General features: G+C 34.9%; 2 pseudogenes; one reads left to right on the top strand and one right to left on the bottom strand.

Annotated features, from left to right (window-relative positions):
* Positions 1 to 3,698, bottom strand: part of LOC141421445 (solute carrier family 7 member 12-like) — a 60,185-nt pseudogene extending 56,487 nt beyond the window's left edge.
* A 17,757-nt stretch (positions 3,699 to 21,455) lies between these two features.
* LOC109675628 (transmembrane protein 230 pseudogene) lies at positions 21,456 to 22,193 on the top strand (annotated as a pseudogene).
* The last annotated feature ends 1,789 nt before the right edge of the window (positions 22,194 to 23,982 follow it).

Here is a 23,982-nt window from a genome sequence, read left to right as displayed (position 1 = left end):
TTGTGGTACTATCACATCAGAGGAGGCAGTACAGTTTCCCTGTATTTGTTTGTGGGAGAAGCCTGTTGTGAATCCTGTCAGCTGACAACAAATAAGTTGGGGCTTGATGCAGGCTGGTTTCCACATTTCTCATGGAATAGGATAAGGTAATGTTATTCACATAATGGCTATGTTCTTTCTGAAAGCTGTTATGTACATCTGTAGACAGGGCAAGTTTCAGAGCCACAGCAAACCCTTCTTGTTGAGTTTTGGTGGATAATGGACAGCACTGGGCAGTTGTATACTTAATCCAGAGATTTTCAGTCTGGATTTCCAATAGTGTAACCAATGTCAGAGACATTGGATTTATTTTGGGTGGGGTTAGTGGGTTTCAACATAGGATTTATTATGTAAGAGTTTGTGGTCTCCACTTTCTCTGCAGGTGTTATTAAAGTGAGGTCCTCCTGGTACTTAAGGTAGATGTGCTATAGACAGCAGAATACATGGGGTACAACCTCTGTGTTATTTCTATGGTCTTTTCATCAATGTGTGCTCTGACAGGGTGAGGGAGAGACCTATGCTGAAGTCTCTCATAAGTGTAGTGTCCAAAACAGTTGTGCTATTTCTTTTTAAAAGAGAATTTTTATTAGCATATATTAGTTGTGCAAGGGGGATCATTGTGACATTTCCATATATGTTTACATTGTACCTTGGTTAGATTTATTCCTTACATCACACTCCCTCATCACCTTCCACCTTACTTAAAATGATTTTGACAGGATTCAATGTTCAATTTTCATATAAGCATATAAAGTGTATTGACCATGATCACCGTCCTTTGCCCTCTCCATTCACCTTTCTCTTCCTTCTAGCACCTTCCCACTAACAGGAGGTGTTTTACATTCCTGTCCTTCATTATTAAGTGTGTAATTATTGTTCATCCTCCATATATGAGAGAAAACATGTGATTTGTATCTTTGTGAACCTGGATTACTTTGTATAACACAATGATCTCAAGTTCATCCATTTATGTACAAATGATATAATTTCATTCTTATTTATTTCTGAATAATATTGCATTATATATAATATGCAATATATACATATTTATATCATATTTTCTTAATCCATTCATCAGTTGTAGGGCATTTGAGCTGTTTCCATAGCTTGGTTATTGTGATTAGTGCTGAAGTAAACATTATTCACAAGTGTCTTTATTGTATCCTGAGTTACAGTCCTCCAGATATATATCCAGGAGTGGTATCTCTGGTTCATTTAGCTTTTTAAGGAACCTCCATATTGCTTTCCATAGTGATTATACTATTAAAGATTCCTACCAACAAGGTATGGTGGTTCCTTTTTTTCCCCTGTATCCTCACCAACATTTGATGGTGTTTGTGTTCTTTTTTTTCCCTTTGGTGGGATTGGGGTTTGAACTCAGGACTTCATGCTTGCAAAGCAGGCTCTCTATTGCTTGAGCCATACCTGCAGTCTAGGGGTTTCTGTTCTTGATGACAGACATTCTGAATGGATTGAGGTGAATCTTAATTTTCTATGTGATCAGAGATGTTTAACGATTCTTTATGTATTTATTGGCCATTAGTACTTCCATTGAAAAATTTCTGTTCAGAGGCACCTGCACACCCATGTTTATTGCAGCACTATTCACAATATCCAAGTTATGGAAACAGCCAAGATGCCCCACCACTGATGAATGGATTAAGAAAATGTGGTATCTATACACAATGGAATTCTATGCAGCCACGAAGAAGAATGAAATGTTATCATTTGCAGGTAAATGGATGGAATTGGAGAACATCATTCTGAGTGAGGTTAGCCTGGCCCAAAAGACCAAAAATCGTATGTTCTCCCTCATATGTGGACATTAGATCAAGGGTAAACACAACAAGGGGATTGGACTATGAGCACATGATAAAAGCGAGAGCACACAAGGGAGGGGTGAGGATAGGTAAGACACCTAAAAAATTAGCTAGCATTTGTTGCCCTCAACGCAGAGAAACTAAAGCAGATACCTTAAAAGCAACTGAGGCCAATAGGAAAAGGAGAACAGGTACTAGAGAAAAGGTTAGTTCAAGAAGAATTAACCTAGAAGGTAACATACACGCACAGGAAATCAATGTGAGTCAATGCCCTGTATAGCTATCCTTATCTCAACCAGCAAAAACCCTTGTTCCTTCCTATTATTGCTTATACTCTCTCTACAACAAAATTAGAAATAAGGGCAAAATAGTTTCTGCTGAGTTTTGAGTGGGGGGAGAAGGAGGGGGCGGAGTGGGTGGTAAGGGAGGGGGTGGGGACAGGGGGGAGAAATGACCCAAGCCTTGTATGAACATATGAATAATAAAAGAAAAAAAAAGAAAAAAAAATTTCTGTTCAGTTTATTTGCATATTTTTTCATTGGGCCATTGATTTTTTGGGAGTTTAAAATTTTGAACTCCCTGTAAATTCTTGTTATTAATGCCTCATTTTTCCCATTCTGTGGGTTATCTCTTTAGTCTGGTTTCTTTTTGCCAATGTTTGTTTTTGCCAGTGAGTTGTGTTTCTTGTAGTAAACAAATTTTTGTGTCTTGCTTTTTAATCTATGTGTTTGGATGGGAGAGTTGAGACCATTAACATTTAGTGTTAATATTAAGAGGTATGTTATGAAGTTCCTATTGGGGAGAATGCCCAGGAGCATAACTTCAGGCTTATTGGAATCTTATTGGATACTAGTAAGATTCAATTGGGACAATGTTATGACATAAGGTACAATATCTCCTTATGTTTGGTGTGTAACTAGGGTCAAGGCACCCATCCAATGTGTTTTTGGTGCCAGGTTCAATTTGTAGTATATTAGTGAAAGAATAAAACAAATAATAGTGATAGCAACAACATAAATACTAATCAAGTACACAAATACAGTAAAAAGCAAATAAAAACTACCATCCCTATAACATGAGTAGCAATAGAAAAGTAAAGGGGAAAATATTGTAGAATAAATTGAAATCTAGTAAAAAATTAGATTAATAGTAAAAGATAATTGGAGGAAAATAAAAAGGGGATATGGGAAAAAGAAATTAAAAGGAAAACTTAAAACAGCTCAAAGGAGAAAAGAAAAAGAGGGAGCAAAATGGGAAAAAAGAATAGAAAAGATGAAGAAAACCTATTCTTAGGAAAAATAAGAAAAGTAAGAAAAATGAAAAATAAAAATGAAAAAGAATAGGATAGACAGAGGAAAAAGAAACAAATGGAAATTGAATCAAAATGTACTCCCCACTGAGTTACCTGAAGACACTTCTTTCTGGGCCTTCAAATGTTGAACTTCATCAGTTAGGAAAGGTGTATTGGGTTGCAGATGAAACCTGTTGTAATTCCTGTCAACTCACACCAAGTTGGGACTGTATGTAGACTGCTCTCCACCTTTCATTGAACAGGATAAAGGAATGTTGGCCATACCAGGGCTATATTCTTTCTGGAGAATGCACCTGAGGACATGGGAAATTTCAGAGCCATAGAGAGCCCAGCTTGATGAGTTTTAGTGCATAATGGACAGCACTGGACAGTCATATACTTAATGCAGAAAAGTTCAGTCTCCACTCCCAGTGGTGTGGCCAATGTGTAGCAAGTCTTTCTTAGTGACTGAATTTTGGATCTATGTGGCCTGCACTCGGTAGGTCACTTACATCCCCTATGGGCATGAGGATGTGGTGAATGTCCATGGTGTCTCTCTGGAGGGTGTCCAAAAACAGTGGGAATAATCAAACTATTGAGTTCTAATCTGGAGTGAGGTTCAGGGGAGCATAACCATTTGCTAACACTCTCAGATCTGGTCCCTGTACAAAGCCAAATGCTACTAGATTTTCTTCTCATCACTGAGGGTATGATCACTGACCTCTGTGACCTCCACTCCCCTCTAGAACACTGCTTGTGCTCCCTGCTGCATAAAAATCTCAGCAATTTTGTCAGAGACTCCCCCAAGTGACTCAAGTGACTCCCATGAATGTCTTTTACTCAGTCAATGTTCAGGGGTGTCCATATGGGCCTTCCTGTTTTCTAATCCCTGAGATACTTTAGTCCCTAACAAGACCTTTCTGAAGACAGCTCCTAAATAAGGAACATTGAAAATTTGAGCCATGTAATGAATTTCTTCTCTAAAGGTAGCTCATTGTGCAGGAGGAGTTAATATAGGACAATACTCCTGAAATGATTTGTAGTGTGTAAAAGTCATGATTTCATCTGTAGTTAAGACTGTCTTCTACTATCATGAGGTTTGCATTTTCTATCTTATCTTATGCTTGTAGCGTGAGATTCTCTACCCATAGCTAGGAAGTAGAGATTGAAGTTTGTAATATGGTTTGAAATTGGGAAATTGTTCTTATTACTTAAGTTTGCCTTTGCTATTTAATAGCTTTTCTGATTTCAAACAAATTTTAGGATTGCCTTCTCTTTCTGTGAAAATGTCACTGAAAATTAAATACATATAGATTGTTTTGGACAATAAGGACATTTAGACAATATTGATTTTTCTGATTTGTGAATATGAGGTATTTTTTGTATTTATTTACATCTTATTCATTTTCTTCCCTCAATGGCTTATAGTTTCTAGTGTATAGGTCTTTCCTCCCTTGGTTAAAATTATTTAGAAGATGAGATTGTTTTCATTATTTCTTTTTCAGATAATCTGTCATTAGTGTATAAAATCACACCTGAAATTTTATTCTAAGTTTGAACTCTGCATCTTTATTGAATTTGTACATTAATAATATTTTATAGGACATTTACCTTTATGTGTATAATATAGATAAAATAATGTTATCATCCATCAGATACAATTTTATTTCTTTTCTGATTTAATGCCTTTTTTTTCTTTTTCATGCCTAAATTGCTCTGCTTAGGACTTCCAAAATTATGTTTGATGGAAACAGTGAGAATGGGTATCCTCTTCTGCACTTAAAGTTTTTTGAGCTTGAATTTTAGTTTTTTAGTTTTTCCAGTTAGATATCTGACAAGGGATTAATAATCAGAATATACAGGAAGATCAAAGTACTAAATTCCCCAAAAATCAATGACCCAATGAAGAAATGGGCAAATGAACTGAACGGAGTTTTTTCAAAGGAAGAAGTCCAAATGGCCAAAAAACACATGAAGAAATACTCAACATCCCAGTATCAAAACCACATTAAAATTCCACCTCACTCCTGTTAGAATGGCTGTTATCAAGAACACAAATAACAACAAATATTGGTGAGGATATGGGGGAAAAGGAACACTTATACACTGTTGGTGGGAATGTAAATTAGTACAACCACTATGGAAAACAGTATGGAGGCTCCTCATACTGTTCTAAAAATAGAACTGACAAATGATCCAGCAATTCCACTCCTAAGGATATGCTTGAAGGAATGTAAGTTGGGTTACAATAAAGGCACCTGCATGCCCATGTTTATTGCAGCATTAGTCACAATAGCTAAACTTGGAAACAGCCAAGATGTCCCACTACTGATGAATGGATTAAAAAAATATGGGAGAGATCCACCATAGTGACTAAGGTAGGTAATCAGATCTCCTAAGCTCTATGATCCTAGAAACCTTCTTGAGATGCTGGAGTCACACTTGGGTAATTCTGATTGCTCCTAGCCAAAATAATAACTGCTATCACATTAGGTGAATATAAAATTCAAAGACTGACCCTTACAACAGCCTTCAATTGCACCTAACAGCTGCAAAAATCCCACTGAGCACAGCCAGCAAGGCATGTCTGGCCTCCAGCCCTGGGAAAAAGGAAATGTGGTATGTGTATACAATGGAATTTTATTCAGTCATAAAGAAGAATGAAATTTTGTTGTTTGCAGGTAAGTGAATGGAAGTGGAAAACATCATCTTAAGTGAAGTTTGTCAGGTTCAGAAAACTAAAGGTCACATATTTTCTCTTATATGTGGAATATAGAACTAATACAAATTCAAACAGTATTATAAAATCAAGTCGCACTAGGGTGAGGTCGCATAAAAGAGAGGGAGGGTAAAAGAAGGAAATTAAGAAGGTGAATATGGTTGATGTACTTCTTATACAACAATGAATATAGATTTTTTAAACCTGTTGAAATCACCATAAGAAGGGGACTGAGGTAGAAAGCAGAAAAATAGAGGAGATGAAACAATTTGGGTTATAATACATATAAACATAGAAATGTTATAAGGAAACTACCTGTATAACTATCTTAAACAAACAAAAATGTCATTTTATTTTACAAAATCAGAGAGCAGGAGGACAGAACAGGTCCTGTCTGTGGGGTTAGTACCACTGGGTCAGGGAAGGATGTGGGGAAAGGATATAGGAGGTTGAATATGGTGCAAATACATGTATATGAATGGAAAAATGAGACCTGTTGAAACTACTTCAGGAATGGGGGAAGGAAGATAAAAGAGAATGATGGAGGGGTGAATTTAACTGTGATATATTTGTTGTACATAAGAAATTTTATAAATATCAAAATGTACCCCCAGCACAACAAAAGCCTATATGTGATAATAATTAAAAATAGAAAAAAAGAAAAGCTTTTGACTGTCTCCATTTGAGTAGGATGTTATCTCAAAGCTTATTACATATAGACTTTATTGTGTTGCAGTATATGTAATTTGTTAAGTCTTGTCATGAAAGGACAATGAATTTTGTCAAATGATTTTTTTCTGCCTCTATTGAAGTGATAATATAATTTTTGTCCTTTATTTTTATATTTAATTTAATAATTCGCATAGATTTATCAATTTACATGTTGCTCTGGATTCTGTATTCTGGGGGTAAATACTACTTGTTTATAGCATATGATCTTTTAATCATACTGTTGAATTTCACTTAGTATTTTTTCATTGAGAATTTTTACCTCTATGCTTGTTGAGCTTCCTCAAATGAATATTTCTAATTTTTTGTTTGTATGTTTGTAGATCTCCACTTCTTTGGAAGTCAGTTATCAGAAAAATGTGGTTTTTTTAATGTGATGTCATGTTTTATTCCACCCTCTTCCCACATTTCTGTTACCTTGCATTGATGTCTACACATTGGATAGATGAGTCATTTCTTCCAGACTTCATTAACTGTTTCAGTGGAAAAGACCATCACCTACATAGTGGTTTAAGGGCACTGGCTAGGTGACCTATAGTCTTTCTGGTTCAAGAGAGGGTCCAGCAGTGTAGTTTCCACGTAGCTCTGTCAGCTGAGATAAGCACTGGAAAAATGGCTGGATTTCTCAGTGGACACTGCTGTGCATGTGTTCTACTTGGCTTCAAGGGCTGTTGAGGTCTTGGTAAAATCTACTGTGGTTCTCCTGATCTCATTTTTCCCATAAGGGGAGTCATGGCTAAGTGCATCCCTCTTGGTCCTGGTCTAGTTTGCCTTGGTGGTGGCACTAGTGTCTGAGAAGAGGTACTCATGGAATGCCAATGGAACCAGTATCTGTTGTTGAAGCACACATGGAAGGATCACAGCTCAGGGGCTTGGGTGATGGTGGTGATGTTGCCTGGAGTACAGGCACCCCCACTGTTGTGTTGCATAGCATGTGCAAGGTATGTGGAGCAGCCAGGGAGCTGAGGTTTGGAGTATGAACATGTGCAGAGATACTACTGCTGTGGGAACCAAAGGAAAAAAAGATGTTTTTTTCTAAATGGTGGCTCTCATGTCTGTGGTGCAGGAATCACATCAGAGCTATAACAATGGGGTCTGGAGTACCAGCTATGACATATGGAGGGAAAGTCACACTGAGATTTGGGGAGCAGGGCTATCTGTCTCAAAATGAATATTCTGAAATTGACACATGATATTTTTATTTACAGCCAGTACATTGTCCAGCATTTAATGACAAGGCCATTCCTACTTAATAGTAAGAAATGTATTGATTTGGATGACTACATACCTAGCTAACAATTTTACCCCTGTGAAGAATAGGAGAATGGAAATGGAGAGGCAAGTGTCAGGCTCTTAAGATCAATGATGTTAATTATTGTTTCCTTCAGGTTTTTCTTGAATGGTAAAGGTTAACACCATTCTTCCCAATAGAATGTTTGTTTTATTCTTGTAGTTTTATTCCTGTATTTCACATTATGTACATATTGTACACATATTTATGAAGTTATAAACATATCTACTTACAACATTACATTTTATGTGAAACATATGTCTGTAGTTGGTTTTTAGGTTTGATAAGGGTAAGTTTGATGACATCAAATTTGAAGCCTGTTGAATTTACCATTTATTTTTATGCCCTTTGTCAATGTCATTCCATTGTTGCTTCATGTGAATCTTCTTTTATTCATTGTTCTAGGCACTCAGTGGTCCTTCTCAGTCTGGACATTGACAGTTTTCAATTATAGGATCATTTTTTATATTGTCTAATTTTCTTTGCTCTCATTTTTGACTTCCTGAACTCATTAAACTTCATCTTTTCTTTTTTCACTATTGTTCCATTGACCCTATTCTTTTAGATTTTCTGAAAGATTTCCTGAGATTATCATCTTACCTTTCTGTTACATTTTAAATTTTCACCATCGTATTTTCACTCTTAAAATTTCATTCCTCTTCTCTCATAATTCATGTTTTAGTTCATCCTATCCTGTCTTACAGAAAAAAGTCTTCTATTTTATTGTCTTAGACTAATATATTATTATTAATATCTCAGATAATGTTAAATTAAATGCCATTAAGTTGCTGTTTATATACAGCATAGTATACATACTTAAAGTTTTCTAATTTTAATTAAATCTCTGTATTTATCATGATATTTTTCTCCTCAGCATTTAGTTATTTTTGTGCTTTTTCATATTTAAGCATGCAGAACTAAAATTTGATGGAAAACTCAACATCTCATTAGGTCTGATCTACTGAAATAATTCATTACAGGAAATTGGGGGAAAGGGTGTTGATTTGCTAGTGTACTCTCATCAGCAATATTTGTTGCTCTTTTCTCTGTGTTAATCACAAGTAGGATACTTGTATAGCATGGTTGCCACAGTTTCTACATATTCTGTAGAAAACATAACTGTTGTCCCCCAACTTAGTATGGAGAATTTTGTATACTTCTGTTTCTTATATAATTGATAATTTTATATGTTAACTTGTCTAGAACATGATGTACACTTGTTTAGTTAAACAATGTTCTCAACATTGCAGTGGAGTTAATATCCTGTTGACATTGATTTTAAATATGCAGACTTTGAGTGAAATAAGTTACCCTCCATAAGGTGCATAGCCTCCTTCCAATCATTTGAAGATCTTAAGTGTCAAGCCCAAGGTTTCCTCCAGAAGAATGAATTCTGCCTCAAGACTGAAAAATAGGAATCCTACCAGCATTTCTCACCTGGCTAGATTGCCCATGAATTTTAGATCCAGGCTGCAACATAAACTCTTACTTGAATTTCCAATATACTGAATTTCCTGATGGGTTTTAGATTTTTCATACCAAGAATTGTATGAGCCAGCTCCTTCAAAACCTCTGTGTTTCTGTCTTTGTATCTTTCTAGCTATTTATCAATTTGGTACACAGCCTAGGTACTTGATAAGAATAGAAATTTGTTTTTATATAGTTCTGGAGAGTAGATAGTTTAAGACAAGTTGTTGGCCTCTGGCAGGGCCTTCTTGCTGTGTCATTATATGGATGAAATGCTGGATCCTCACATGGCCAAGGCAGCAGGCAAAAGAAGAGATAGAGTCACTCTTCCCATTAAACTTGAATCATTTATTAAATGTATTACTCAGATAAAATACCTGTGAAAATCAACTTGTATAAGTAGGAATGATTTATATGAGGTCAGTTTCATAGGTTACAGTCCATGATCAGCTAGTTCCATTGAATTTGGGCCTGTGCTGAGGCAGAACATATGGTGGGGGCTGCTGACAAAAGAAAAATACTCATTACATTGTTGGTATGCTGCAAAAAAGAGAGAAAAAGGGCTAAGACCCAATATTGTCCTCAAGGTCATGCCCCAGTGGCCCAACTTCTTATCATTTGGCCTCACCTCATAAAAGTTTCACACCTCCTAACAGCAACACAGGCCCATGATCAAGTCCTCCACGTATGGTCTTTGGGAAATATTTAAGCTATAAACCATAGCATTTCATCTGTGGCCTCCAAGGCTCAGGTCCATCTCATTATGCAAAATGCCTTTATCTTTAATGTTACCAAAGTATAAAAAAAACCTGTATTGGTCAAAATCCCAAGTTCAAAGTCTCCATTGAGACTCAAAACTTTTACTTGTGAGACCCTTTAAAAATCAAAAAAGGAATTTATATACTTCTGCCATTCAGTGTGTAATAAAAAATCAGGATAGTTAATATTTCCATCTTACTGAGCATTTTGAACAAAAGATTAATGTATAATATTATACATATTTATGGGGTATACTGTGATATTTCAATGCATGTACACAATATGTACTGATCAAATCATGGAAATTAACATTTCCATCTCCTTTGAACTTTGTGTTTGGAGCCATTGAATTCTTGTTATGCATAGACAGATATAGTTCAGAATGTAGATTTGTTCTACATAAATTTAGGTGTGTAGGAGATGGGACACTTTGCATTTATGAGTATTTTGCATTTTAAAATAAAGATTACCTGTAAAATGTATTCATTCACAATAATTTTTACATTTTTAGGGTTTTTATTTTAAATTTTTTCTTTCTATGTTCAGTTTTTCTTTGCAAAAATACATTATTCATGGTCTTCAGATGGTGAGACATTAAACAGCAATTGCAAATAACAAGTGACTGTGTCAAAACTAACAGAATATTTATTAAGGTAAGCAGCATGGAAGGGCACTGAAGAGAAAGATAACCTGTTCTGTATTAGGAGACTGAATCACTGGCCAGAAAATTAGAAGTAAAGATGAATCTAAAGATCCAAATACAAATGGCAGCCACACCTGAAACTAAAAAGAAAATTAAGATTAGTGACACCTTTGTTCTAAAAAATTATTTGACATTAAAAGAACATTACAAATGTTCTAAATCAGAGGACACATAAGTACAAATGTATTTTTCAATACATATGGAGGGATAGTCTTGGTATTACCTCATAGCAAATAAGTTCATTGCAGACTAAGCAATTGTAAAACAATGGAACTGAATCTAATTGTTCAGTCTATTGTTTTCATGAATATGTCCTCTATTCATCAGATAGGGACATTCATTTCATCAAAATCAATGCTTTATTTTCAGCAATAAGAGAAAAAATGCATTATTAGACAGTATTGTTATAAATGAAAATTTAATTATGTATTAGCCATTGAAACATTCTAGATTTTGGGAATTAGGAAACTCAGCTGATAAATGTTGTATTTATTCATAATATTTCTTTAAATTAGCATTTGACAATATATCCTGTGGTAACATCATCAAACAATGGAAACAGCAGAAAGATTAGAGTCAGAAATCTCTGATTTGAAATAAAGAATTACTATGCTAATCATGCATTCCAATCAGAAATAGTCACTGAATAATTTCCATGTGTTACTTACTATGCTAGATTTCCATGTGTTACTTGCTATGCTACTCCCTTCCAGGTAGCTTATTGTCACATCCAAAAGTATGACCTTGAGTTACTTAATTGACCTGGTCCTCAGAATCTTCTTTAGCAAAATAATGTCAGGTATAATGCTCATCTTTAAAGTCTTCGTGAGAATCACATTCTTTACACTCTTATAGAGCATGCTTCACAAAGTTCATTATTAACTAACTTTGTAACAGTATGTGTATACTTCATTTCTTACTCTGCTATGAGGCTGATAAAATCATAGTTGGATAGATTGATTCTTCTTTCCCAGAACTGTCTAGATGAGTACCTGAAATACAGTAAGAACTCACTGCACATTTGTTGAATAAATGGTAACTCAAACCAATCTATCGTCATTTACCTTTTCAACATGGGGCATGGTTAAAGAGGGACTCATTTCATGGGGAAAATATTATAGGCTAGTGTTTCTTAAATATGAACATGGACATCTCTGCATAAGAATTCCCCAAATAATTAATATTTTTACAGGTATGTATGGTCCAATGGAGACCAAGTGAAACTGTTCCAGTGGTGGCTGGGAATTTGAATTTTAATAAGCACACTCAAATGCTTATTAAATTTACTGGCATGATATATGAAATTATCATTTTACTGTTCACACCATCTCTATAATGAAAAGTATATTAAATAGGTACTTGATTATATTTGTAAATTATTAAGGAATAAAATAGAATATGGAATGTCCTAGGGTTTAGGTTCATACTACAGAAAGATAATATAAGTGAAAATAAGAAAAAGAAATGAAAATGAAGAAACAAGTATAAGGAATAAATTTGGTTCACAAAAATGCATGCCTCAAAGCTCTATGTAGATTTTGAACACAAGCAAACACAAAATAAGAGCAAATAGTTTGTTTAGGAGAGACTCAAGTATTGCTGATGATAAGTGAAAATTTCTGAAGTGGGTTCCTAACAAAATTAAATATTCATCACTATAGTGAGTATAATGATTCACTTGTTTCTAAAACACAGCCCTGTTCCTTTTAGCTAAGGTAATTAGTCTGAACCCTGGAACAGTCTTGATCATAGTAGAGTTATAAAATATATGATATCAGTTTGGCTTATGTATGCCTCCTCCTCATTTTTTTAAATCCTTATAATTTTAAAGATAATTCTTATAGAATTATCTTTAAAATTATGAGCCTGATTTTATTTTTCCTACATTTGATTGTGTGGGTAGTTCAGCTCACACATGTGTGGCCATCTGAAGGGACAAACGGAGTTTGACTTCTTGCTTATGCTAATCTAGGCTCTGCGCTTGGGCAAGAAGCTGCATATGTCTATTGGAACAGGTCCTTTTAAAATTATTTTTGAGGGACTTGGAATACGGTTCAAGGATAAAGCACTTGTCTTCCATTTTTTGTGGCCCTGGGTTTAATACCCACTACCAATAACAGTTTAAATAATTGTACAGACATGATCTAGAAGCCTATGGTAATGATTTGAGTTAATTAAATTCAAGGTGAAAAATTTTACTATGACCCAAGATGAAATTTGACTAACATATGGTGGAAGCTAGACACTCTATTAAGGACAAAAGCAAGAAAAGAAAGTTACATAACCCATGTTGCGTGGTGGGTCAAAACTGAGCACATGATTTTGAGCAAGGCCAATGTTCTTTCTCCAAGAAAATTGTTGCCTGGATCTTGAAAGGTGATGAACGTGACATTTCTTTTAATTCTGAAGAATCAGTTTTCACCTTATACATGATAAAAATGAAGCACAAAATTGGGAAATAGAGACCCAGAGAAGTTGTTTCATGGATTGGGTGTGTGATTGTTTAGAAGCATCACACATAGCCTGATAAGTTTTAATCCTATAAAGACAGAAGAAATTTAACATCAACATTTAGATATTGATTTATCTAATAATGTCTAGGTAGATCTAGGTCCTGGTATCTTAGTTTATGTAGACTTATTTATAAACCAGACTACTATTCCCATATATTTTATTAAATAGATTAAATCTGAAGGTATTATAGCAATAGAAGACAAAATGATAATCTGAGTGACAGCTACAACTGGGCAAAGGTGTTCATCAAGCATAGATTAGATCATGGGCAGCTGTCCTTCTTGACTTGAGGAGTAGAACAGCCTTGATGCTGAAAACAATGCACAAGTATTGCCCAATAGTGAAATTGAAATCCCCAAAGAAATGAGCTATTGCACAGAAGGGAATACTCCATCCATGTGGCAGCAACAGAATCTACAAAAATTGAACAAAAATTTGAGAAGTCAAAGTCACATTTGCTTGATTGCAACTATGTTAATAATTTACTATTATTTCCAGCATGAACAACGTGACATGGCATTTGCTTCTAAGAGAGGGATTCTCTTCACTCACTCCTTGAATCTGGTCTAGCTTTTGGTCTGTTTTAACAGTAAAATGCATTGGGAATGATTGTATGCCAGCTATGAGCCTATTCTTTGACCCTTATTGAAGAGTTATGGCTACTCTCTAGCACTGCCTACCTATCACATTAACAATTCCAGCCTAGTTTGTCAGAGGAACGAAATAAGAGAAGCCATTGTAGCTCTGGAGCCATGACAAGGCACGGCACAGATCTCTAGGGGAGCATAATTGTACTGGGGGTATTAACAACTGTGCTGTGAAATCTGTTGCAGCATTTATGCCAAAGCCATATGTCCCTCATGTTTATCCCATCTAATGACATTGTAGGGCAGAGACAATTAAAAAACACCTGTATCAAGCTGCCATCTTTGGCTAAAAAGCTCCTGAAGATTTGCCAAACCTTCTTTATACTGCATGACTGTCTAGGATGCTTTTACCCATCCTTCCCGCTATTCCTCTTTTACTTAGAGTCAGATTAGCATCATGGTCCCATAGCTCTCACAGCCCTGTATGTCTTCCTGTTTTCTCTAACACAGCATTTGCCACAATACATTCATTACACATATAGTCATGTTTTTTTTTTGCTTCTTAATGGAGCTGAACTAATGTCCAGGTGAGACATCAAAGAGAATGGTCAGCCTCTGGGTATTTGTTTTTCCAAACTCCTGTAGACTGCAGAAAATGAATGACCCCAGTAGGGGATCAAAAGTACTCTAAAATTTTACTAACCCACAGAATTGTGAGCTAAACAAGTCATTGTTTTTAGCCAGCATCCATCTGGAGGTTTGTTACCAACAATAGATATAATTCCTAAAACTGTTACCAAATTTAAAAAGTGGGAAATTTCAGTGGGATAGATACTATATTCTTAACTAACACAAATGATTGACATGAGAAACATAAGAGATTATGTTGTAAAGTTTTATCAAATATGCTCCAAATTGCTCCCAATTATTCATTAAATATTGATTATTGCTAAAATTATGTGATAAAGATGTGTTGTTTTAAAACTTAGGAATGATAATATTTTGTCAATGAACATTTGTTGAACACTAATAGTTCAATTGTTTTTATCTCAAGTGCTGAGACGCCTACAATTTTGACTCTGTGTATTTGACAATTTCAGGTTTTTATAGGTGGTTACTGATCTAAACTAAAATAGCTTAGTAGTAGTGTTCGCAATCTTAAAATCTGCAGAGATGCCATTGCTATCTGAATTTGTTCACTCTACTCCATTTGATTGCCCGTGGCAATGAGGTGATGGTATGGTGATTGAAGTGGATGTGAGACTGGAAGAGATGAAAATCAAGACAGTTGAGTATTTAAGCAGGAAAGTAGCCTCACCAGGTTTGTGTTCTGTGAAGTAATCTATAGAAACTGAGAGGAAGCTTGGATTGCAGAGTGTGTATAAACTAGGAAGTAATTGTGAAAAATGAAGGTGAGGAAAATGAGGGTGTGGACAAAGGTAGTAAGAATGGGAATAATTGGGGGAATACTTGAACAAATATTAATAAGGAAGACTTTTACAGAACTTGCTGACTGACTTAAATGTTAGTTATAAGGTAAATGGTAGTTTTCCCCCTCATTTTAATAGTTTCATCTTATTTAGCATATTTCAGTATTCTTGTGAGACAAAATTTTGGGAAGATGCTAACACATTTTCATATACTTTTTGCATCTTATAATTGTGTTTCAGTTTTATCGTGAATACATTTTTATGCTAGTCTTATAGAGGATAGATAAAGCCATCTTTTAACTTTCTGAACCTTGTAAAATGATGTAAATGTTTACAAACCTGAATTTGTATATAGTCCTATACCTCTGTGTCTTTCTGTACATTCATACTTTGTAGTTTTTTATTTTTCTGATGTATTATTTAGATTTTATCCAGTTTGTTTGAAAAGGTAGTTGTTCTCAGTGTACAACTGAGTTGTCAGAATTCCTGATTATAGAATTACTTTTCTTTCAGCAGTAAATACTTTCTTTTAAGAAATAAACTTTGGTAAAAATTTTCCTAATACATTTCAAATACGAAACTGTCTTTTATTGTAAGAATCTTTGTAAATGTCACAATATACCCCCATCCAGCACAAGAAAACAAAATAAAGAAAAACAAAATAAAAGTACGCTAGTTAGAAAAAAAAGGAAACTGAACATTTAAATATCCATAGTAATATCTATGTGTATGCATTATATGATATGACTTCATACATTAAAATTTATTTCTATGGTACTCTGTTACCAATATATCTTTATAACCTTACTTGGGTTAACTAAACCTTGCTTGATGTGGTCATGCTTTGATCTGCTTTGTTTGCATGGGCATATTGGCATGGTAGATAAGAACATGGGTTTAGAGTCCTGTTTTGGTTAATTATTACATAACTTTGAATATCATACATAGTGGAATTGGAAACAAAATGTTTTTGAAGATCAGATGTTGCCAATTGCTGCCACATTTATGCCCCATTATTACCAATACCCTAGACTAGAAACAATCTTTTTTTAATGAAAGGATTATGATAGAGATCTGATTTTAAATCTTCACTCTGTCCATTTGTAGATGGATGATAATGAGTATGTAACTTAATACCCCTGAACTACAGTTTCCTCATCTGAGAAATGAAGATATTGTTGCCTATTTAAAATTACTTTGAGCATAGGTGTACCCTAAAAGATGGAACTACTAGCTTTTTTCCTTGCTTTCCTAGTTCATGTTTCTCCTCATCCTTTCCCTCTACCTCATCATCTTCTTCCTTCTCCTCTTTTTTGTTCTTTTTATTCCACATCCTTCTACTGTTACAACTTAGCCTTTGATATGTGATTTTAAAAAAAACAGATGGTTGACATAATTATTTTTCCTTACATTCTTTATAAGGATAGAAGCATTAATACATTATGTTTATATTAACACAGGTATATCAAGCATTTCTATGGAACAGAGGATTTCCCATTGATTCTGAGTACAGAGGGGCAAGTATTTCTTCCCTGTTTATGCACAGTCATACCTGAAGAGATGATTTCCTGGGGGGTTAAAACTTTCAGGTATGCTACATTAGTCAGTAAGTATATCAGAGCCCTGAAGGAAAGGGACGAAATCAAAGATTTGGGAATCATCTCAGCAAGATTCTTTACTTCTACAAAACACAAATTAACCAGGGAAGGACATATCATTGTGGATCTTTTAAAGAATTATTTATAATAAAAAGGAGTAGAAAGTGCTTTTCAGGTGCATTGCCCTTTCTGGGGTGATTCTTCTTTGGCCCTTCATGGACTTTGCCTGAAGCTTGCATTTTCTTTGACCCTATATTAAAAAATTATGCAAAACTACAAAAAGTCCCATTAAAGCCTATTATGGAAGCAGAGGCATTTGGTCTTTCTACTCATGAGTGGGTAGAACTTGAGCCATGAAAAGTTTTTCCTGTAACAGAGATAGCTCTGAATAGTGTCATATCTGCTACTGAATGAAGACATTGATGGTTTGTGACCCAATATAAATCCTGTCAGCCCCAAGAGTTTCTGCAAGATGATGAATGTTTTTGTATCAAGGTTTTTTTCCTGTGGTGTTTTGGTGGTGGGTGGCCATGGTGGGATGTGGGGGGAAGTGATGATGGAGATGGCGGTGGTGAGGTTATTTTTTTTTTGGTGGTATTGGTACTTGAACTCAGATCCTCACACTTACTAGACAAGTGCTGTACCACTTAAGCCACTCCGTCCACCTATAAATCCTTATTTCAGAGGGAAGTATAAAGAATGCATAGTGGTATGTTTGAATCAATATTACACCTTCAACATAAGAATGAAGGCATAATCCATCTGTTTTGTTTGTATTCATTAGTAATATGACAGATAAAATTTCTCAGGACCAACCTTGAGGGAGAGAGTTCATTATAGCTAAAAGCAGCACACTTTAATAGAGAAGAATCGAAATGTGGAAGCTCAGTGTTTAAGGCCTATAAGTGAAGCTAATGTTGTGTTGAGTATGTTGGTTGTTACTCCATTCAATGCGGTAATAGTGCTTTCCCTTTAGGGTGATCTGTTTTTCATTCTTGTCCTTTGTTGTTTAGGTGTTTGTTCATGGTTCAATATTTTTCTTACCTTGGTATTACACCCATACATGCATTGTGCTTAAGTCAATGCAACCTCCTCTGCTGCATTTCCTCACCCATTTCCCCTATCCTGTCCTGTGTTGTTTAACAGTTTTCATTGTATTTCTTTGTGTCTTGTTCCTACACAGATGTAATGTAACTCATATTTAAAAGGTAATTTTCAAAAAAATTTAACATTTGGCAATGAAAAAGTCTGTAGAAGAGCTTTGTGTATGTGTGGAGTAGGGGGAGAATCTGGATTAACTGCAGTTTCTAGCCAAGGGGAAAAGGACTTTTGCAAAATGCTAGAAAACCTAGTTTCAAGAGTGGATAGTGTATTATGCACTATTTCCAACACAAGTTCCTGCAAAGTCATATTGTTTAATATGTGAGGCTGCCCGCAAAAACAACAAAAAAAATCCTTAGTGAAATCTGCTTATGTTGAAATATAGAAAATATTTGAACTGAAACAAAGCTGTAGCTCAAATAATTTTCAGGCCAATGTTCCTGAAAAAAGGGAAAAAGTGACAAAGAATATTCTGGTCATGAAAGTACAGGATGCTGGGTGGAAGATGGGGTCCAGGGGCAATGGTTAGCATGATTTGTTGATATTGGTAACAGGATCCACCCAACTTCTCTCTTTTCCATGGAAGGCTAGGCAGTATTTCTATGAGAGTTTCTCTCTTGGTAGAACTTACAGAGAGTTGGTTGGATTGGAAAATCAATTGTGCTTCAAAGCCCAGCTCTAGCCAGGAGTGCCATGAATAACCATACCCAAATGATTGCTAAGATATTCATGGAGGGTCTATCAAATCCTTCACTCTGGAAATGATTAGGATAGGATATATTAAAACTGAGTTACTCAGGCAGAATGCAGAGCCTAACATGAATTTCGACCACAATGGAGAGAAAAGAAATCAATTCATTTACTAGAATACAGATACTCATTAGAACATAAACTCCATGATGACAAGAATTTGTTCATTGCTGTTTCTCCACTCTCTAGGACAGTGTATGGTTGGCACACTATACGTGCTAATAAATATGCATTTAATGAATGAGGATAGCTTGACCCTTCCAAAGAGCTAACAACAAATCAAAGGGAGCATAATTAATAACGTAAGGAAAAGATAAATATGGAATAAACATAATTAATATAGATTGATGTACCTGAACATGCTTCCACATAACGGAAAGCAATAAATGATATTGGAAACTGATTATTCCAATTTTATCAAATTTTTTGAATTTACTAAGTTGGCATAAGGCAGAGTGGAATTTGCAAAAAGATGACTTGAGCACTGTCCTTACATTGGAGTTTATGCACTGCAAAATTGTAACACAGAACTGTGACACAGAGCAAAGTATGAAAAGATGCTGTCATTATTTTATTTTAAGAAAATAAAACATTGCAATATCTACCTAATGGATATGGTCATCAGTTAATCTCCATCTTGATCAGAAGATCAACAGATGGAATGATGAATAAATATGTAAAGAATTAATAACATTATAAAGATATGTGTCTTTACATACCAGTAATGTAACAGTATAGACCATAGAATACAACACTTGGATAAAAATTGACAGGCCTCAAACAGGCAAGTAAATGTTTACAAAGAGGATAACAAGCAAAGATTTTCTCTAATGTCTGTCAATGTATATTATAAAGCCATTGTAAATTTATAGCCAAATGAAGCAAAGAAATGGGGTGATGGATGCATAGGATTGTTTTTTCTTTGTGCTACAAATATTATAGCTGTCCCCACATTCTTCCCTTTTGAGAACTCTACTAACTAGTACTTCCTTCCTTGAACAGTTGACCTCTGTGGCCTGTTGCCACCTCCAAGAGTTTTGCACTCTACTGCTCCTCTAACCTCTAATGTTCTTACCAGGATATACACCTCAATCCCTCCCTTACTGCTCTAAGTCTTCCATGCATCTCAAAACGATTTCCCTGACCACCATGGTGAAATTACAACCTCTGCATCCTGGATTCCCTCATCCTTCTTCTGTGCTTTTATCTTTTGTCATGTACTTATCACCATTAGTAAATATAGATTTAGTTACTAAACAATAACTGATATGCCATGCATTTTGCTTATTTATTTTTGTTTCTCTTCTCTCACTTGAATATACAGTCTATAAGAGCAAAATATTTTTACATAAATTTTTTCATTGCTACAATCCCAGTTTCCAAAACAATACCTTGCATTTGTTAGGCTCAAAATAAATACTGAATAAATAAATGAATGATTATGTGAATGATTGTATATGACTGGAAATAAATAATATTGTGGAAATTCCTTATTAAATGGATCTGGAATAATTTATTATACATTTGAGAAAAAATTAGTTTCCTACATTAAAATATTTTTGATGGTGTGAAGATCTAAATTTTAAAAAGAGTATTTTAAAATTGTAAATGAATAAGTATAATATGTTGAATATATTATGGTAGAAAATATTCTTTAATGAAGACAAAAATATGAGTAATGTGGAGAACAGGAAAAAACATGAACAAATTTTCATCTTCTAAGATGAAAAGTTCATCTTTTATATAACAACACACAAAAAGATAAAAAATAAAGTGGAAATTAAATGGCACAGATTAGGATTATGAATTAAATATAAACACAAAAATTAGTATCCTGACTTCATACAGTTACTACACATCAGTAAGAAAGTTATATAGTAAGCAATTTCATAGATAAAATAATATGAATGACCAAGAATATAAAGAATAGAGCTTCATCCTCACTAGTGTAAGTAAAAATCATAGTCAAGATGGATTTTTACCATGATTAAACTATTCAGGTTTCTCAGATTGAAAAAAAAATTAAAAGTCTGACAAAATTTTGGAGATTGTGAAGAACAGTGAGAAATCTTAAATTTATTGGTATCACCTAGTAAGGAGACAAATTTTTCAATAGCCAGTAATATTAAGTTGCTTCACATTTCATATGAAGATAAATTTTCATTAGCTTCAAAAGAAATCAGATACAAGAACCATTGTAGCATTTTTTTTCATGACAGACAGAGAAAGGACCCAGTTAACCCTCAGTTATGAAATTGGTAAACATGATATACACTTCTGGTAGAATCCTGTATGACAAGGGAAACAAACAAAATACTATATGTTTTTCAATACAGATAAGTAATATGTTACTGAGTGAAAAAACAAATTACAGGACTCACAAGCATGCCATTTACGTAGAATCACAAGCTCAAAACAATCCTTGTCCATAATATGATAGATTGGAACAACAAAAAACTACCCCAAATGGTCTTTATGACAAGACACTTTATGACAAGACACTACTAAAAAAAAGAAATTACCAATATTGTATAATTGAATGATGATGAAAACATTCCATATTAAAACCTGTGGAGTTAGGTTAGTGGTGCTGGTGGAGTGTGCCATGCGACTCCGGATGCCTCCGTTGCGAGCCGTGAGCGAGCTCCCTGCGCGCGAGCGGTCTGGCACGGCGCTCTTGTAAGGCGTGCGTTCAGCGGGGCGGCAGTGGACTCGCCCTCCTCACGGAAGTCAGCTCTGAGGCCTCGGTGTGAAGCGTTTGCCCCGCCCGGGCACGGTTAACTTCTTTCCAGAAACCAGTTTTGTTTGTTTTACGTCTAAATTCGTGTGGTCTTACTTATCTGGGTGGTGACGTCTGGAGACCGGCAGGAAAACAGTACAGTTGTGTTAGCGTGTTATGATGCCATCTCGTACCAACCTGGCTACTGGAATCCCCAGTAGTAAAGTAAAATACTCAAGGCTTTCCAGTACAGATGATGGCTACATTGACCTTCAGTTTAAGAAAAGCCCTCCTAAGATCCCTTATAAGGCCATTGCACTTGCCACTGTGCTGTTTTTGATTGGCGCCTTTCTCATTATCATAGGCTCCCTCCTGCTGTCCGGCTACTTCAGCAAAGGGGAGGCAGACCGGGCCATTCCTGTCCTGATCATTGGTATTCTGGTATTCCTGCCCGGATTTTACCATTTGCGCATCGCCTACTATGCATCCAAAGGCTACCGGGGTTACTCCTACGATGACATTCCAGACTTTGACAATTAGCACTCACTTCAGACCTGAAGAGAAGAGTCACAGTGGGGCAGCATCCAGCTTTAAGTTACTGAGCAGAAACTATGGCTAAGGGCTGAGGAATTCTGCAGTTTGCAGATGTTTAGCAAAACATTGGCATGTTTTTATGGGTCCATAATGTTTAGCATTATGCAGTTTGCAGATGTTTAGCAAAACATTGGCATGTTTTTATGGGTCAGTTAATTAGGACATGTTCTGTTTTTCATCTCTTGGCCCTGGCGAAGCTCAACAAGATTTTTCCACATGAATATGTATCATGGAAGAATAGCAAGGTTAATTGTCTGGAAAAGTAGGAGGTTATTCTGTAGTGGAAAAAAGGCGTATGTCTAATTTCTTATTACTAAGTAATTTTTTTTCTTTTATTATTCATGTGTGCATACAAAGCTTGGGTCATTTCTCCCCCCTGCCCCCAAGTAATTTATTTTAAAAAAAATCCACTACATTTTTCTCTACCTTCATATTATGATAGAAGAAAGTGTGGGTCCATCTGTAATATTTTTTACTTTCTTAATTGACAGCAACCAGGAATTTTTTTAAGCCACAGAGTTAAGTTTTTAAAATGTAAGCACTTTCTCTGATAACCAGTCTTTGCCCAGCCATGATCTAGTTTCCCACTAGGTTGGCCAGCATATAATTTGGGTCACTATGTCATTTGAAGATCAAGATGTTCTATATGTCATGCCTTTAAGGACTGGACTTTGGGCTGTTTCTTAATGAGAAATGTAGATAAGCAGTTACTATTTAGCGTTTATAACCTTATTGTTAGCACTTGGTACTATGATATCATTCTGCTAAAGATTGAAAGACTTGACCTAAATCCCTGGAGGAATAGATTGCCTTTGGTTAATTCTGAAAAAAAAAAAAAAAAAAAAAAAAAAAAACCTGTGGAAATTTGCCAAAAAAATCATAAGGAAAAATTTAGAACTTTACATGAATTTATTATGAACAACATTAATGTAAAAAATGAAAATTTGTAAACTTTCAATTCAATAAAAAGGAAAGAATAAAGATTGTCCACAGTTGATCAATCAATTAAGATGAGAAATATAACTTCAATAGGGAATAAAATTTTATAGTTCAGTATTTTTATGATTAAAAAAGCAAACAATCTAGAAAGAAAAGAAGCTATTATAAGCTAGTAAAGGATAACTTCAGAGAATCTACAACAACCTGGATAAAGCACTAAAATTATTCCTGCTAGTATTTAAAAAATGATCTTAAGATCATATAACATCATAATGTGTCTATACTAATTTTCCAAACTAATTACCTTTCAGTCAAATACAACAAAAGTTGTATTAGAATCCCTTCTGGAACTTGATTCTTATTTCAAAATGAATATCAACTAAAAACACAAATTTTGAAGGAGAAGAGGGTGGTTAACTATCTCAGATATATAACTATATTATAAAACTGCAATTATTATAAGTGTGGCTTTAATGTAGACACACCAAGAAAGATTGAAGAATGTAGGAATGAACCTTTGTAATCATGGAATTTAGTACATGATACTGATGTCATTTCAATCAGTGGGAAAAATAAAGCATTTATTAGATGGGAATGTCACTTGACCATTTATTTGGAAAAGATAGATTTCTCTGAAATTGCTCAGAAAATTAACCTCAAATAATTAAAATTTTAAAAAATGTAAAAAAGTTCCCCAAACACCAAAAGCTTTAAAAGAAAATACGGGAGACCATATTTATGACACTAAAATAAGTGTTCCTTAATAATGTCTGAAAAGCCAAACTATAGGTGGAAACTTTTAGAGATTTTCCAGTGAAGAATTAAAACTCCATGTACTTGGACAGATCCAAGATTAGGGTAGGAAATCAGAATTTCTGAGCTCTGTGACTCCAGAAACCATCGTGAGACATGGGAGCTACACTTGGGTAATT

The sequence above is a fragment of the Castor canadensis genome, chromosome 3 (assembly GCF_047511655.1).
Source record: "Castor canadensis chromosome 3, mCasCan1.hap1v2, whole genome shotgun sequence".
Lineage (NCBI taxonomy): Eukaryota > Metazoa > Chordata > Mammalia > Rodentia > Castoridae > Castor > Castor canadensis.
Note: the sequence above shows the minus strand (reverse complement) of the source record. Positions and strands in the feature narration are given on the sequence as shown.